Source organism: Acomys russatus, chromosome 22 (genome assembly GCF_903995435.1).
Source record: "Acomys russatus chromosome 22, mAcoRus1.1, whole genome shotgun sequence".
NCBI classification, from domain to species: domain Eukaryota; kingdom Metazoa; phylum Chordata; class Mammalia; order Rodentia; family Muridae; genus Acomys; species Acomys russatus.
Genome location: NC_067158.1, coordinates 28,529,381 through 28,544,488, shown reverse-complemented (window position 1 = coordinate 28,544,488; position 15,108 = coordinate 28,529,381). Strand labels below are relative to the sequence as shown.

At 50.8% G+C, this 15,108-nt stretch overlaps 1 protein-coding gene across 6 annotated transcripts in view; it reads right to left on the bottom strand.

The window, feature by feature from the left end:
* Positions 1–12,927, bottom strand: part of Jakmip1 (janus kinase and microtubule interacting protein 1) — a 122,534-nt gene extending 109,607 nt beyond the window's left edge. For 5 of the 6 annotated variants that reach the window (XM_051164727.1, XM_051164728.1, XM_051164726.1 and 2 more), the window contains exon 1: positions 12,707–12,926. The gene's annotated coding sequence lies outside the window, so the exon portion shown is untranslated. Of the gene's footprint in view, positions 1–12,706 lie in introns of all 6 variants that reach the window. The other variant, XM_051164725.1, reaches the window with a different exon arrangement.
* Positions 12,928–15,108: the final 2,181 nt, after the last annotated feature.

The window sequence follows — 15,108 nt, the reverse complement described above, 5'->3', positions numbered from 1 at the left end:
GTATCTCTTCAATGACATAGGGTGGCAGCCCAGAGCTTCAGACCAAGGTGGAGTGGAGGTGGCTGGAATTTTCAAACAATATGCCTTGTTCTCAAGGACATTGGCATGGGTGCCAAGGAAGGCCTGGGGAACAGAGTTGCTTTAGGCACCTACTGAAGTGAACATGTCAGACAGCATCCCAAGTCTCAGTCGGCCTCAATGCCCAGGTGACACCACTACTCGGCCTCCTAGTTTACCTGCAAAGCCCTCCTCATCCTTCACCATCAAAAACTGGATGGAGAGCTGCAACCCCAGCAGCCTGGAACTCGTGAAATCTCAAATTTACAATTTATACTGTGAGATGGGTGATTCTACACCCTTCTGTCTTCTGCTAGAGGACCCCCATCTCCGATGTCCTATAGCAAGGGCTCCGTTGTATCTTGAAGCACCTCATGGTTGTCTTTAGCAAAACCTACAGAAATATGCAGAGGTCTGTAGCAAAGGCCCCAGGAACCAGCCTCATGCTGAGTCACTGTGATGTTTCCAGGCATATGTACCACAGTGAAATACCCATGGTAACCAATGAAGTAAAGAGGCCAGGCGCAAAGGAGGACTCACTCCCTTTTGCTTTTTTTAGTTGATGAAAAGAGGCTGCCATCACCCTGAGCCTGACAGGCTCCAAACCTCACTGGAGAAAGCCAATCAAAGACACTTTAATGTTTGCTCACCTGACACCCTAGCCCAGCAGGCAACCTCACCAGCAGGAGAGGCTTGCCTTCCAAAGGGTGTCCTAAGGTGCATTGAGGAGAAAGAAAATAGAGTTGAAAGAACATTTTTTTCCCAAACACTTCCTGTCCCTGCCCTGTTAAAAGAGCAGAGGCAGAGTTTTACCCATACGCCCAGCTGTCTTTCTCAGGCTGATCCACAGCATGGAGTGCATTACTGTGGTGTCTGGGGCTCAAACAGCTATCACTGGGGGTGACTGTTCAGGACCCACAGTGACCTGACCAAGGACAGGTAGGTGGATCCAAGAAAATCAGGCCCACTGACTCAGTTTATGTATGTGCCCAACCCAGAACTCACATCACGGCAACCTGAGGCCAAAAAGACAAGAACTAATCTGTAGACCTACTAAGTGCTCTATCTGCATCAGACTCTGGGATCCCACTTTGAGTTGACACACTACCGTCCTCATGGCACCCTTATAGGGGAGGCACACAGTCCCTAGCAGCTGCAACACAAGTGTCTAAGAGCAGTCATAGAGAACGCGAGAGGTGACAAGGATACTGGAGGTGTGCCTGACACTTCCTGGGGATGGGGCGCGATGCTGTCAGGGAAGGTTTTCAGGAGGAAAGCTGTGATGGACCTGAACTCCAAATGAAGGCGTGTCATTGGGTAGGCAGGAGAGGCAATTAGTGAAAGCTTGCTTGGTCAGAAACAGCAGGTAGACACTGCAGCTGACCAAAGCCAGTCCATTCCCTGCCCTGAGGATGCTCCAGGGACAGCCGCAAATTTTCATTCATCCAATCTGTCTGCAACAACTAGGAAACATCCCCATATAGAGGAAGGAGAGGGCTCAGAAGACTCTGGAAGTTGAAGGCCAGGGACTCAGTAGCTAAGAGGACTCGTTGCTATTGCAGAGGACCCAAGTTCATTTCTCAGAATCTACACATGCTTGTGGCTTACAGTCCACCATAACTCCAGTTCCAGGGGACCCAATGCCCTCTCCTGACCTCCCTGAGCACCACACATGCATAACATATATAAACATGCAGGGAAAACACTCACAATACAAAATAAATGTGTTTTTGTTTTGTTTTGTTTTTTAATTTCTCAGCAAGTAAATAAAACTTACAAGTCTCAGGAAGTACCTAAAACTCACAAGATTCACATCCCCCACAAGACCATCAATCCCACAGCCTCACTCAGTTCTGTTTCTGTGTGAGCCCTTCCACTTTGATCCCTGACAGACACTTTCAGGCAGCTGTGCAAAGGAGATCTGACCCTGCTAAGCTTATGCCAAGTGCTCCCTAGGCCCCTTTCCATGCAGACTACACACTCTGTGATACCCCCACAACACCGGAACTCCCAAGGAGAAAAGGCTTGGCTCCCTTGTGGCTTCTACCCACAAGGGATTACTCAAACATAGTGCCCTGGCTGGCCTGGTAGAGAGTGGTAGATTAGGAGCCCCTGCTGGAAACAGCAGTGGCCATACCCACTTGGGGAAGTCCTAGGAAATATCTTAAGTTTCTAGGGTAACATACTTCAGGTGGCTTAGAGAAGCTAGTGCCAGTAGCAGAAGGGACTTCAGGAGTGTGCCAACACTCTCCAGTCATATCAAAGTGACTACATTGGCTGCAGGTTGGTGATAAGCAACTGTGAGCCCTCAACCCCAGGGCACAAATCCAAGAGGCCCTGCACAGAACGCCTTGCAGACGGACCATCAGCATTCCCTTCCTCCAGCCTTCACAAAGCCCATTTGGGCAGGACGAGGGAGGCAGAGGCAGGTGGATCTCTGTGAGTTCAAGGCCAGCCTGGTCTATAGAGCGAGATCAGGGCAGCCAAGGCTATGCAGAGAAACCCTGTCTCAGGGAGAAAAAAAGAAAAGAAAAAGTCCAATTTGGCTGGTGTCAGTATTGGGTTTGTATTTTTACTCCAAGTGCATGCCCCATGGGTCTCTCCCCTCGCCCCCACCCACCCACCCAAAATCATCACAGGTCCTCTGGACCTGAGGGCCCAGGCCCTAGCAAGACACAAGAAGGCCTGCTGTGGACAGTGGTTCTCTGTCACTGTTGTCATCAAGCTGAGCTTCTTGTTCACAGAAGAGGAAACCAACGAGCCACAAGCCACCCCGGCCCAAGGTCACACAGGCAACAAAAGGCAGAGCTGGGGTGAGAAGCCTGTGAGTGTGGACACCTTGCTCCACCAGCCTCATGAAGCTTCACGCTACAGCCAGCACTGCCCAAAGGGGACGCTGTCACTTCAGTTGTGTGGTGCTACAGCCAGCCTCGTGCAGGCAGGGAGGGAGGCAGTCTTCAGCTCCTGGGCCTCCCCCACCGGTCTGTCACCTTATTCTAGTGGTTGCATCATAAAAATTAAAAAAGCAGCAGGTGATATTAACAGTGTTTTTCTTACTTAACCCAAACATCCGAAGCAGGACCAGCTCCCCACACATGCTCACGGCTCAACTCACGCCTGGGTTTATTCACCTGAGATAGTCTGTCCTCACACCAGCTGGAGCCACATCTCGGTGCTCAGGGGCCACAGTGTGAAGTGGCTGCTATCACACAGCAGCTCAGCTCGGGAGGTCTCCTGGTCATCCAACACAAGCACCCGAGTTTCCGAGCCCGAGGAAACTCACTCAAAGCTTGGTTACTGATGACCTCTACACCTCCAGCGAGGACCCCACAAACCTTATCCTAGGCTATCCTTTCATGCATTAGCAACAGCAGTCCCAAGAGAAGCAGGGACATCCTCCACACTTCACAGAGGAGGAGAACCCTTGAGCCCAGAGCTAGCAAGGTAGCATGGGGAAAGTAAGTCACCCCACCTCCATGCCACAGCAACGTGTGTTTAGCGCACATGAACACCATCCGGACGCCTGGCTCCGAGAGTCAAGGAAACTTGGGAAATGAGTTTCTGCCTGCAGGGTGCTTTATTGGAGCTTGGGGATGGGCTGCGTAAAATGAAGAAAAAGAAGGAAACGAAGTCATTTCAGACCATGACGACTCTCAGAAAGAAATTAAAGCAAGGGCAAGGGGAAAGTGGAGTCCTTACCCAGGACAGCAATTTAAGGTAGGAAGGATGCCAAGCAGTCGGCTGGAACCAGGGCAGAGGACAGCCTTCCAGAGAGCAAACAGCAAACGGAAATGCTCCTCACAGCTAGAGTCCGGCATGTTCCAGAAACTGGCAGAGAGGTGGCTAGGGTTCCCTGCACTGTGCCAGCTGTCTCCCTTGGCCATTCCCCCAGCCCCCACCTGCTCTCTCTGTTTCAAGGTATTTCCATGCTCTTGCTGGGGAGATGAAGATCCAATAAGCCAGTTTTCTGGTTGGATGCTCCCAGCACAGTGCCGAGCAAGGGGGATCCATTACCACGGATTGACATGTAGTTGAACCGATGATAAAATGCAGAAGAGAAGAGAGCTGTGACACTGTATGCAGTCTTCACCGCCTCTCACAGTCACCAGGGGTAGAAAGGACCAGAGTGCCCACCAATAAGGAGTGGACATTCTCACACACTGAAAGAGTATTCAGCCACAAAAAAAGAGCAAAGCACTGTCACCTGCCAGGCATGGGCAAATCTTGAAAACAAGTTAAACAGAAGAAGCCGGTCACAAAAATGAGGCCATGGCATGGTCCTATTTATATGAATCTTACACACACACACACACACACACACACACACACACACACACACACACGGTAAATACAGAAGCTTATGGTAACACAGGGGATAGAGGCCAGGAGGAGTAGGCACTGGAGAGTAACAGTTAACAGACATGGAGTTTTCCAAATGAGTGGTGAAAACGGTCTTAACTAACTAAGAATGGCTGTACTGTGTATGCACTAAACACCATGGAATTATACCCTACAATGGTCAGCCTCACGTTCTGTGAATTTACCTCACTTTTCTTTTCTTTCTTTCTTTCTTTTTTTTTTTTAAGAGGAATCGCGTGGAAGAGGGGAAAGAGGGATTGCCTCAATGGAAGATGCAGATTGTGACTTCATTAAACAGTGTCCAGAAAAGGATCAAAAGGGACACAGGAGAAGAAGGAGCCACGTTACCTATCACTGCTCACATGACTTTTGTACCCCAGTTCTCCCAGGACACCCTTCCCATGGCACAACCCACTCCCTCCACCCCTGAGGAAAGTACCAAACGCTCTGGACTCAAAACACTGTAAGGGAGAGGCCAAGCCAGCACGTCCCGCTGACCTGGAATACACAAGCGCATTACCGCCACAAAGCCCAGTCCCCACTGGTGCACACAGAAGTCCTTTTATTCCTCAAAGTGGTCCTTCAGCCAAGCCAGGGCCATGGGAAGGGAGAGCAGGCAGCCAGCACCCCGTCCCAGGTTGCCATGGCTAGACTGAAGTCATCAGGGCACTGAAGGGTACTGAGGCTATATCCAGGCCCCGGATATGGAAAGAGGCCACACTCAGACCACACTGAACCACAGAGAATGGCCCAACAGCTGCCTGAATGTGCTGTCCCAGGGTACAACCTTGCTGCTTCTGTCCGCTGCACAGTGCTATGACTCTTGGCCCATCCTGGTTTCCAGGGGATTTGAAAGCACGGAAACCCAGTGTTCTACTCCACTTTCTGTTGCTGTGATAAAGCACTGACCGAAAGCAGCTTGGATCTGGGGAAGGCAGGGTTTGTTTCACCTTACAGCTTATAGTCTATCATTCAGGGAAGCCAGGACAGGAACCCAAGTCAGGAACGGAAGTGAAGGCCATGAAGGGATGCTGCTTACTGCCTGGCTCCCCATGGCTTGCCCACTCTGCTTTCTTATCCATGCCCAGGCCCACGTACCCAGTGAGCTGGAGCTGCTCATACCACAGCCATCAAGACAATGCTCCATTACACAGGCCCACAGGCCAATCTGATGGAGATCATTCCTCCACTGAGATTCTGTCTTCTGAGGAGAGTCTAGGTCTGTGTCAAGATGACAAAACAAACTATGAGAAGTGGCTCAGTAGACAATGACACTTTGTCGCCATACCTGACGTTCTGAGTTCCATCCGTAGGTCCCACACAGTGGAGAGAACCAACTCCCACAAGTTGTCTTTACCTCCATGTGCAGCTGTGGCAGACACTCTCCCCTCAATAAATAATGTCATTTTTAAAAAAAATTAACTATGGCATCTCACCCCTAATCAACTCTAAGACACAAACACATCCCTTTAAGCCACATTCTTTCACACCATGGCCCCAAGATCTCATGTTACTATCACAATATAAAACACAGTCCAGCCAGGCATGGTGGCGCACGGCTTTAATCCCAGCACTTGGGAGGCAGAGGCAGGTGGATCACTGTGAGTTCAAGGCCAGCCTGGTCTACAAAGCAAGTCCAAGACAACTAAGGCTAACACAAAGAGATCCTGTCTCGGAAAACAAAAACAAAAACACAGTCTAAGTGGGGTGTGGTGGCGCACACCTTTAATCCCAGCACTCAGGAGGCAAGAGGCAGGTAGATCTCTGTGAGTTCGAGGCCAGCCTGATCTACAAAGAGAGTTCCAGTACAGCCAGGGCTACACAGAGAAACCCTGTCGTTGAAAAAAATAAAAAGAAACAAACGAACAAATAAACCACAGTCCAATTTTAAAAGTTCTATCCCTTGAAAAAATAAAGTTTTAATGATTTTTAAGTCCATGGTTTTTTTTAAAAATTGAACATCAGGGCTGCTGAGATGGCTCAGCAGTTTACAGCATTAGAGCTCTTACAAAAGACATAGGTTTAGTTCCCAGTACCCACGTGATGGCTCACAACCATCCATAGGCACATATATGGTGCACATACATACATGCATGTATGTATACAGGTGAAACATCCAAACACATAAAATAAAATTTATCCAAGAATTTTATAAATAAAAATACAGTGGGGAGGGAGGGAGGAACGGAGGGAGAGAGAGAAAGAGAGAGAGAGAGAGATGGCTCACTAGCTAAGAGCATTGGCGGTTCTTGCTGAGGAGCTGGGTTTGATTCCCAGCACCCACGCAGCAAGTGGCTGACAACCATCTGCAACTCTCTGCAGGCACCAGGCAAGCACACAGTACACTTACATACATGCAGGCAAACACACTCACACACATAAAACATAAAAAGTAAAAAATAAGGGGCTGGAGAGATGGCTCAGAGGTTAAGAGCACTGACTGCTCTTCCAAAGGTCATGAGTTCAATTCCCAGCAACCACATGGTGGCTCACAACCATCTCTTCTGGCCTGCAGGCAGAATGCTGTATACATAATAAATAAATCTTAAAAAAAAAAACAAAAAGTAAAAAAATAAGTCCAAGCCAGGCATGGTGGTACAAGCCTTTAATCCCAGCACTCAGGGAGCCACAGGCACTCAGATCTCTGTGACTTCAAGGCCAGCCTGGTCTACAAAGTGAGTTCAGGACAACCAAGGCTACACAGAGAAATCCTGTCTCAAAAAAGTATAAACAAACAAACAAACAAATCCAAAGTCTATTAATTGTGGACTCCTGTAAAATCCAAAACAAGTTACATATTTCTTGTTCCAAGAGGGAAGGACCAGGCCACAGTTATAATGAAACCAAAACAAAACCAACTCTCTATGGTAGGAAAAGCTCAATGTCCGTATGGGTCTCATGCATGATTTTCTGGGCTCTGGATGACTTGGTTACATCCAGCTCTCCAGTTCTGCTCTCTGCAGCACCATAGCTCAAGCCAGCTCTACTTCACATCTGCTACTGTCCTCACCAGATGTCCCATGGTGCCAGCACCTCTAATACTCTTAGATCTCTACAGCAATACCATCCGCAGTGGCCTCTCTTGGCCTCAAAACTTCAGCTTCCCTCCATGACCCCTTCAATTCTGACATTTTTTTTTCACTGTGATCGAGGCTGTACCTACACCAATAGCCTGTCCTGGATTCTCATAGTGCCCAGCCTCAGCTGTTCTCCATGAGATCCAGGACCTCGGGGGTTGGGGATTTAGTTCAGTAGGTAGAGCGCTTGCCTAGCAAGTGCAAGGCCCTGGGTTTGGTCCTCAGCTTTTGGGGGGGGGGGGGAGCGGAGACAATATAACAAAACCAGGACCTCCGAAGAGACTCTTACACATTATCAAGGTTCTGCTGCTGCCCGCTTGAGGTATAGCCTTGGCCCCCTCTGGACCACAACTTCCGTGTTCTGACCCAGAAGATCTCATCACAGTGATCCTGGTCTTTTATTAACCACCTTTGACTCTCCAGCCCTACCTGACCAGAAACTGCAGGTTCTCCACTCAAAATCTTGCAGGAATGGCCCCAGTAGAGTCTTTGAGGGACTCTCAAACTTCCCTCTGAAGCTTCACCAGCCAGGCCTCCACTGTCCACACAGGCCCCAGCACCCGTACATTCCAGTCCCCCACAGAACAGCCCTTTAAGCTCTGAGCACTCAGCAGCTTTTCTAGCCCAAAGCTTCAAATGTTTCCACTACTTCCCCAAACAACGTCGTGAGGTCTATTATAGCAACGCCCCTTGGTACCAATGTCTGGTCTAGTTTGCTTTCTGCCCCTGTGATCAGATATTGACCCATAGCAACTTCAAGAGGGGAGGGCTGGGAGTTATCATAGGTTACAGTTGGTCACCAACAGAAGCCAGGACAGGACCGTGAGGCAGGAACTTGAAGGCAGGAACTGAAACAGAAGCCATGAAGAAGCACCGCCTACTGGCTTGCTCCCACTAGCTTGCTCAGCCTGCTTTCTTATACAACCCAGGATCAAGTTCCCAGGAGTGGACAGTCCACAGTGGCCTGGGCCCTCTCACATCACTTAGCAATCAAGTCAATGCTCCGCAGACATGCCTAAATCCTCAGTTCATACTCCCCTTCTAAAGTATGTCTCGGTCTGTGTCAAGTTGACAAAAACTACGACACCAGGACCATTGGCTCTCGCCAAATGAGGAAAGTAAAGTGCAGGGGATCCTGAAGGGTGGCAGACATTTGCAGTTAACTGGTAAAAGCCAAAGCTGGCATTGAACCTGAGGCTGGCATTTGCATTGGGCAGTGAGAGTCAGTAAAGAGCTTATGCTGCAGTTTAGCATGGTAGAAAGTTCTAGAAATGGATGACAGCCACGGCTGCAGAGCAGTGAAAATGTACTTAATGCCACATTAAGCTGTGCACTTAACAAGGATTGCCATAATAGCCATTGTTAAATAGCCAATATACAGTTAATGTAAAAAATATTTTAAGAAGTGATCGGCAAAAATAAATAAATAAATAAATAAATAAATAAATAAATAAATAAGTGATCGGCAAATCTTGACATTAGATTTAAGATATACTATACCCTGTATCACACACACATGGTAAAATTCAATGAGTGACAATAAAAGTATAAAGCTCCAAGAGAAAAAACTGAAGAAATAAAGAACATGGGCTTCCTGCCTTCAAACTCATTGGCTGTGTGACCTGGACAGGATGCCGAACCTCTCTGTGCCCATTTGTTAAGGGATCCCTCAAGTTCAACCAACAGCAGGTCCATAGGGGAACAACCCCCTCTGCCCACCACAGCAGCTCTGCCAGGTCTGAGCCACAGCAGTCACAGACCATCCTGTACAAAATGGCAGGGCGGGGCTGTGTTCCAGTGACTTTATTGACAAGAGTACTAGCTGCCAACTCTGGTGTGGATCCCAGTGCTTGAGAAGAGCTTTGCTACACTGTCCTGAGAACTATGACATCGCCAGTCCACTGTGCGAGTTCGTGAGAAGCACAACACTTCTAGGCAGTTCAGAAAAGGTACATCAAAGCCAGAGACAAAAACAGAGTTCATCCATCCCTGCAACCCATGACCTCCGGTCCTCTGCCCTCCAGATGCTGGGCCTTCTCTCGTCTGCTTCCAGCCAGCTCCTTCCTTAAAAGATTTATTTTTATGTGTATGAATATTGTGCCTGTGTATATGCCTGTGCACCATTTACACACCCAGTCAGTGCCTGCAGGGTCCCACAAGCGGCATAGAACCCCCTGGAACTTGAGTTGCAGCTGGTTGTAAGCTGCCATATGGGTGCTAGGAACCCAAGCCAAGTCCTCCTCAAGAGGAGCAAGTGTTCGTAACTGTTGAGCCATCTCTCCAGATCCCTGGCCAGGGTTTTGACCCAACACCCAGTTACATCCCCAAAGACATCAGTGTCCTTGTATCCACTTCCTACGAGACTCCTGTCTTCTCCACTTTCAACTCAGGCTCCCAGAGCTACCCCACCCCACCCCTATGCTGCTGCTCCTGCCTGTGGCCTCTCTGCCTTCAGCTGCCTGTGGAACCACATATGCAAAGAGAGCGCTTCCCCAATGCTTCAGAGTCGGGGTGGTGGTGGTGGTGGTTGGCCAGCCCAGGATCCCTTTCTAAGCCTCTAATACAGCAGTCCCGGTGGCTAGGATGCTATTACAGTGGCATGCTTCCACAGTACCTCAAATTTTATGCCAGCTCTGCAGGAACGTGGTGATACACAGCAGGGGTCAGGAGACCCAGTGGAGCAGCATCCCAGCATCTGAGGTAGAGGAAGGCTCACCCATCTTGTGCTCTTTGCCACATGATCTGTACCTGCATGTACGGTGGGGCTAAAATAAGAGCCCTCATGGCGGAAGTGGGAGGTAAAGCAGTGCAAGCAACTCTCCTTATATAACCCTCCCTCCGACAGAACACAGAGACTGAGTGCCTTGCCTAGAGACACAGAGCTACTGGGGCCTGAGCTCACCTCACCCAGGACTGCTTCTTAGGATCATCAGCTTAGCTGAAGAAGGACAAAAGAGAGCTGCCAGCAGGGACATCTGTTCTGTGACAGAGCTAAAAGACACATCTCACTACATACTTATTGTCACGACCATTTAACAAGAGGACCACACCTCTGCTCCCCAGATAACCCAGTGCAAGAGAAACACTGCTCCCCCATTTATACAGGAAATGGGGCGGGGGGGGGGAATCTTGCCCAGGACTTCACAGCAATAAAAATCAGAACATAGGTGAGTCTAATGGGTCATTCCATCACCTTGGAGGATGAGAACCACAGTAATACTCAGTCTCCCCAAGGGAGGACCTTTAGTCAAAAAGGCCAGTTGGGCAATGTCTGCCAATTCTAGCTAAGTGGCAGGTAAGGCCTAAGACATCCCAGTCCCCAGAATCCCTAGCGGGCTAGATCTGACTGGGGGGGAAAACACACAAACCTTGTTGCTGTATATAGAGAGGGAGTCCTGCAGTCTGACAAATGAAGAGAAAAACCACAAGTGCAAGAGTGCAGTGTTTATCGCATGAATAGGAGTTTCCCAAAAAGACAAGAGGAGAACCTTATTGTAGAGGGGAAGGGCGAGATGACGGGACCGCGGGAACCGGGAACCGGGAACCGGGATCAGGTGCTGCACAATAGGGACAGTGGGACTCCGCAGGGAATGGCAGTAATGTCATCTGCTGGGACCACGGATCTTTTGAGGGTTTCTTGTGAAAAGGCCTAGGTGAGCCGGGCCTGGCCACGCAAGCCTTTTAATCCCAGCACTCGGGAGGCAGAGGCAGGCGGGTCTCTGTGAGTTCAAGGCCAGGCTAGTCTACAAATCGAGTTCAGGACAGTCAGGGTTACACAGAGAAAGCCTGCAGGGTCGGGGGGGGGGGGCTGTTGAGAATTACCCCTAATTCTCATGCAGCCCTCGGGAATCCTACCCGGGGCAAGGTCCCAATGAGCACTTTTCTTCACAAATGAACCCCCCAAATGAGCTTTCCCACTACACCTCACTTCAAACCCGTCCCTTCCAGTTGTCCTGGCCAGCTGATGAAACTGCCATTAACCAGTCCTCTGTCCTGGAGAAACAGCCAGCTCCTCCTCCAGCCTTGCCAACACATCAGAGACTCCCAGGTCACAGGAGGTGACATCAGGTGTGGCTGCTCTTCATCTCTTCTGCTTTGGAAGGCACAGCCATTAAGCCTGAAGGCCTGGGGTCATGGGCCAGGCCACACCAGGAAGCTCGGACTGGCAACTGGCAAAGAGCTCTGCTTAACTTTGGTCTAGAAGAGCTGGGCAGATGAAGGAAGGGCGTGCCCAAAACGAGAACAGCAGAGCAAAGGCCAAGGTCAGTGTGCCTGAGTGTGCGCTAAAGGCAGGTCAGTGGACATTTCTTTTGAGCTTAAAACGTGGAGCAGAGAGTGGCAGAGAGCCTACTGTGCGGAAAGGAAGCGAAAGGCTCCAACCTGACCAGTGGCCTAAATAGGCCTATCCTCGGAATCCTGCAGCTGGGAGGATGGAATATGATAGACAGAAGGCCTAGGAATGTGCAGCACAGCGCGGCTCCCTAACACGAGGCCGAAAGGTCGCCAGCCTGATCGCCAGGAGCAAGGCGTGGTATGCGGCGAGGTGCCCTGAACCATGAAGCAGATCGTGGCGCCTACCCCGAAAGCCGATGCGTCCAGGGCGCGCCACCGGGCACAGGGTGGATACCAGCCTTTCTTAGCATTGCCCCAGCCTTCCCCCGCGGCGCACACGTGGGCGGAGCGGCGCGAGGGTGTGCGTAGCCCGGCATCCGCAGCGTGTGCAGCGAGTGGGGTGGGATACCAGGGCGGCCTCCCCTTCCCGGTCACCCCTACACACCCTACACACCCCGGGCTCTACCTAGGCGGGAACCTAGGTGAAGGACAGAGACCCACAGGCCAACCACGCCCCCCCGCGCCACTGACTGAGGCACGGGTGGGTCCCCTCCGGGTCCCCTCCCACTCCTCAGCTCCCGGACGTTAAGGATGAGATGAGTGGAAAGCGAGGTGGCGAGAGCGACACAGGGGAGCCTCTGACCAGCGTCGGGGAACGCCGCCGCCACAGGAAAGGTTGGGGGGTGGAGGTCTGGAGAGTGGGGGAGGGGAGATGGGCGGGGCCGGGAGGTGGGATGAACGGTTCAGGGCGGTTGTGAAGGGTACAGAGGCTAGGGGTGGGGATCCGACCGGCAGCACCCGTAACAGAATCCTCGCCACAGGGTCCTCCCACTGGGTGCGGTGTCCCGGGACCCCTCCCTCCGCGGCACACCTGTACCCACCTGCTTGACGCTCCGACCCGAGCCGGGCAGCAGCCAGGCGCCGCATTCTCCGGCCGCCCCCTCCCCGCGCGCGCCTACGCTGCTGTCGCCGTCGCCGCCGCCTTAGAAGGGACGAGAAAAAACAGAAAATGAACGCATCCAAAAAATGAAAATTAAAAAAAAAAAAAAACCTGGGCCGTAGCCGAGGAGGCTCGGTCCGCAGGGGACCCGAGCGCGATGCGGGGACGGCAGAGACAGGCGCCGCAAGCTAGCGGCTGCAGCTCGGTGGACGCTGGGCGCCGGCTCACAGTGTGGCCCCGCCCCCTCCCAAGTTGTACCTCCGATTGGTGCGTTCTCCCGCCAGTCAATGGGGAGGGTGTGGCGTCCTCCCGGCCCGAGGCGAAAGCCCCCAGCGGTGGTCAGCTCCCGGAGCAAGCGAGCTGGCGCACTAGGACTGGAAGGCCGGTGATGCCGGTCCGGACCCGGTGCCACTCGCAGGCAGGAGCAACAGGGGAACCTGTCTCAGGCCTGGGAAGCTCGCCCTGACCGCAGAGGCAGTCCACTGCGGGAAGGTGACCATCCTGGGAAAGATGGAGTGAAGGCGGGGTGTCTACCCCCCACCACCCCCCCACTCCCCCTTGCTTTGTGCGGATAGGAAATCTGAAGATCAGAGGTTAAAGCAAAATGCTCAAGGTCACATGTGGTGAGCAGAAGACCCAGAATTCCGCCGGTTCTGACATCTCCATCATTGAGCAAAGCCTCACCAAACCTACTTCAAGACAATGCAATGGCAACCTGGTTCTTGCAGGAGGTTTAGCTAGGCAGAGACTCATTTGTTCAGTATCGGTCTACAGATAAGTATTGAGGACCTACTGTGATGCCCCTAAGCTCTAAGGATACTGTAGTGGACAAACCAGCAAAGATAGGGAAGAGAATCCATGCCCAGGGAACAGCATCTAAAGACAATAGGGGCATATTTGAGAGACTGGACAGTTGAGAAAGAAGGGATGGGCGGAAGCCAGCACTGTAAAGTCTTATGGCTTACAAGAAAACATTTGGAGTTTACCCTGAGACTTGTCTCACCTTGGGAAAACTGTTGTCAGATTCACACTTTTTAAACTCTGTTGAGCTGCAGTATAACAAACAAGCCGGAATCTCACTGGCTTGCTTCTTGCCTATACTAGTCATCCTGCTTGGGTCAGTGGTGCTGTATTGATGGCCATTGGTCACAGGCCATGCTTATGAGATTGGGTCAGAAGGAGCACCCACAATTTACAGAGCGGTGTGAAGAAAGGATGAGCTAATACAGGTGTTCCTGAAAGCAACCCTCCCACCTCAAAAGCACAACAGGCTTTTTGCATTTCATTGGCCAATCTAAGCCACAAGATCAAGCCTGACTTTAGAGAGTGCTGACCTTCTCAGAACTGGGCTTGGAAGACCCAGAATGTTTCTGAGGGACTCCAAGGATCTCATTAACAACAGACCAGCTGGGTGAGAAGGGATGGTGGGGCACACATTTAATCCAAGCATTCAGGAGGCAGAGGCAGGTGTATGTCCATGAGTTCAAGGACAGCAAGGACTGCACACAGAAACCCTGTCTTGAAAAAAAAAAAAAAAACACAAACAAAAACCCAGATCAGCTGTAAAGAGAGGATGGGCTGAATGGGGGCTGGGTAGCAATGCTTGGAGCAGGAAGGGTGACGTAGTCGGACTGTAGGGCTTGTTAGTGACTTGAACACAGTGGGTAGCAGGAAAGGACAACAGGGACATATTTCAGGGATGGAGCCTGTATCTCTCTGTACCTCCCAATATGTCCTTGTCAAATGACATTTAAATAAGATCCTGGAGTACACCGGTCCCTCATCCAGTCTGACTCCTGCTCCTGTGAAAATGGGTGCACAGAAAGGAAATAGTTTGTGAGTCTGAAGGCATTGCCAGAACTCCAAAGATCAACAGCTTAACTTGAGAAAGGAGGAGGTGTCCCTGCCGAGGGCTTGAGGGAGACTTTCTAACATAGAGCGAAGACAGTAAGTTTCTGTTACCAGAGCCATTGAATTTGCCCTGATTTGATACATGTGTATCAGTTACAGATTGCGTTTGGCCACAAGTTATTCAAAGCACCCGTGACACAGTCTGTTATAAATTGTTTTTTCTCACTTAACAAGAAACCTAAGGCAAGCCAATCCCCACCTTCTCCAGTCACCCCCTTGGTCAGCATGGGATTTCCTTCCTCAGTGTCTTCAAGGTGGCAAGGTGAGACTGCCTGTCTTCTGCATCCTATCACCATTCCAGTCAGGAGAAGAAGATACAAAATGCACACACACCTCACAGCTCCTTGCAACAGCTTTTCTGGAAAGTATTCCAGAGACTCCTGTATGTTTCGTATGTTTGGTCAGAACAGCATTGCACAAGCCCTCCGACTC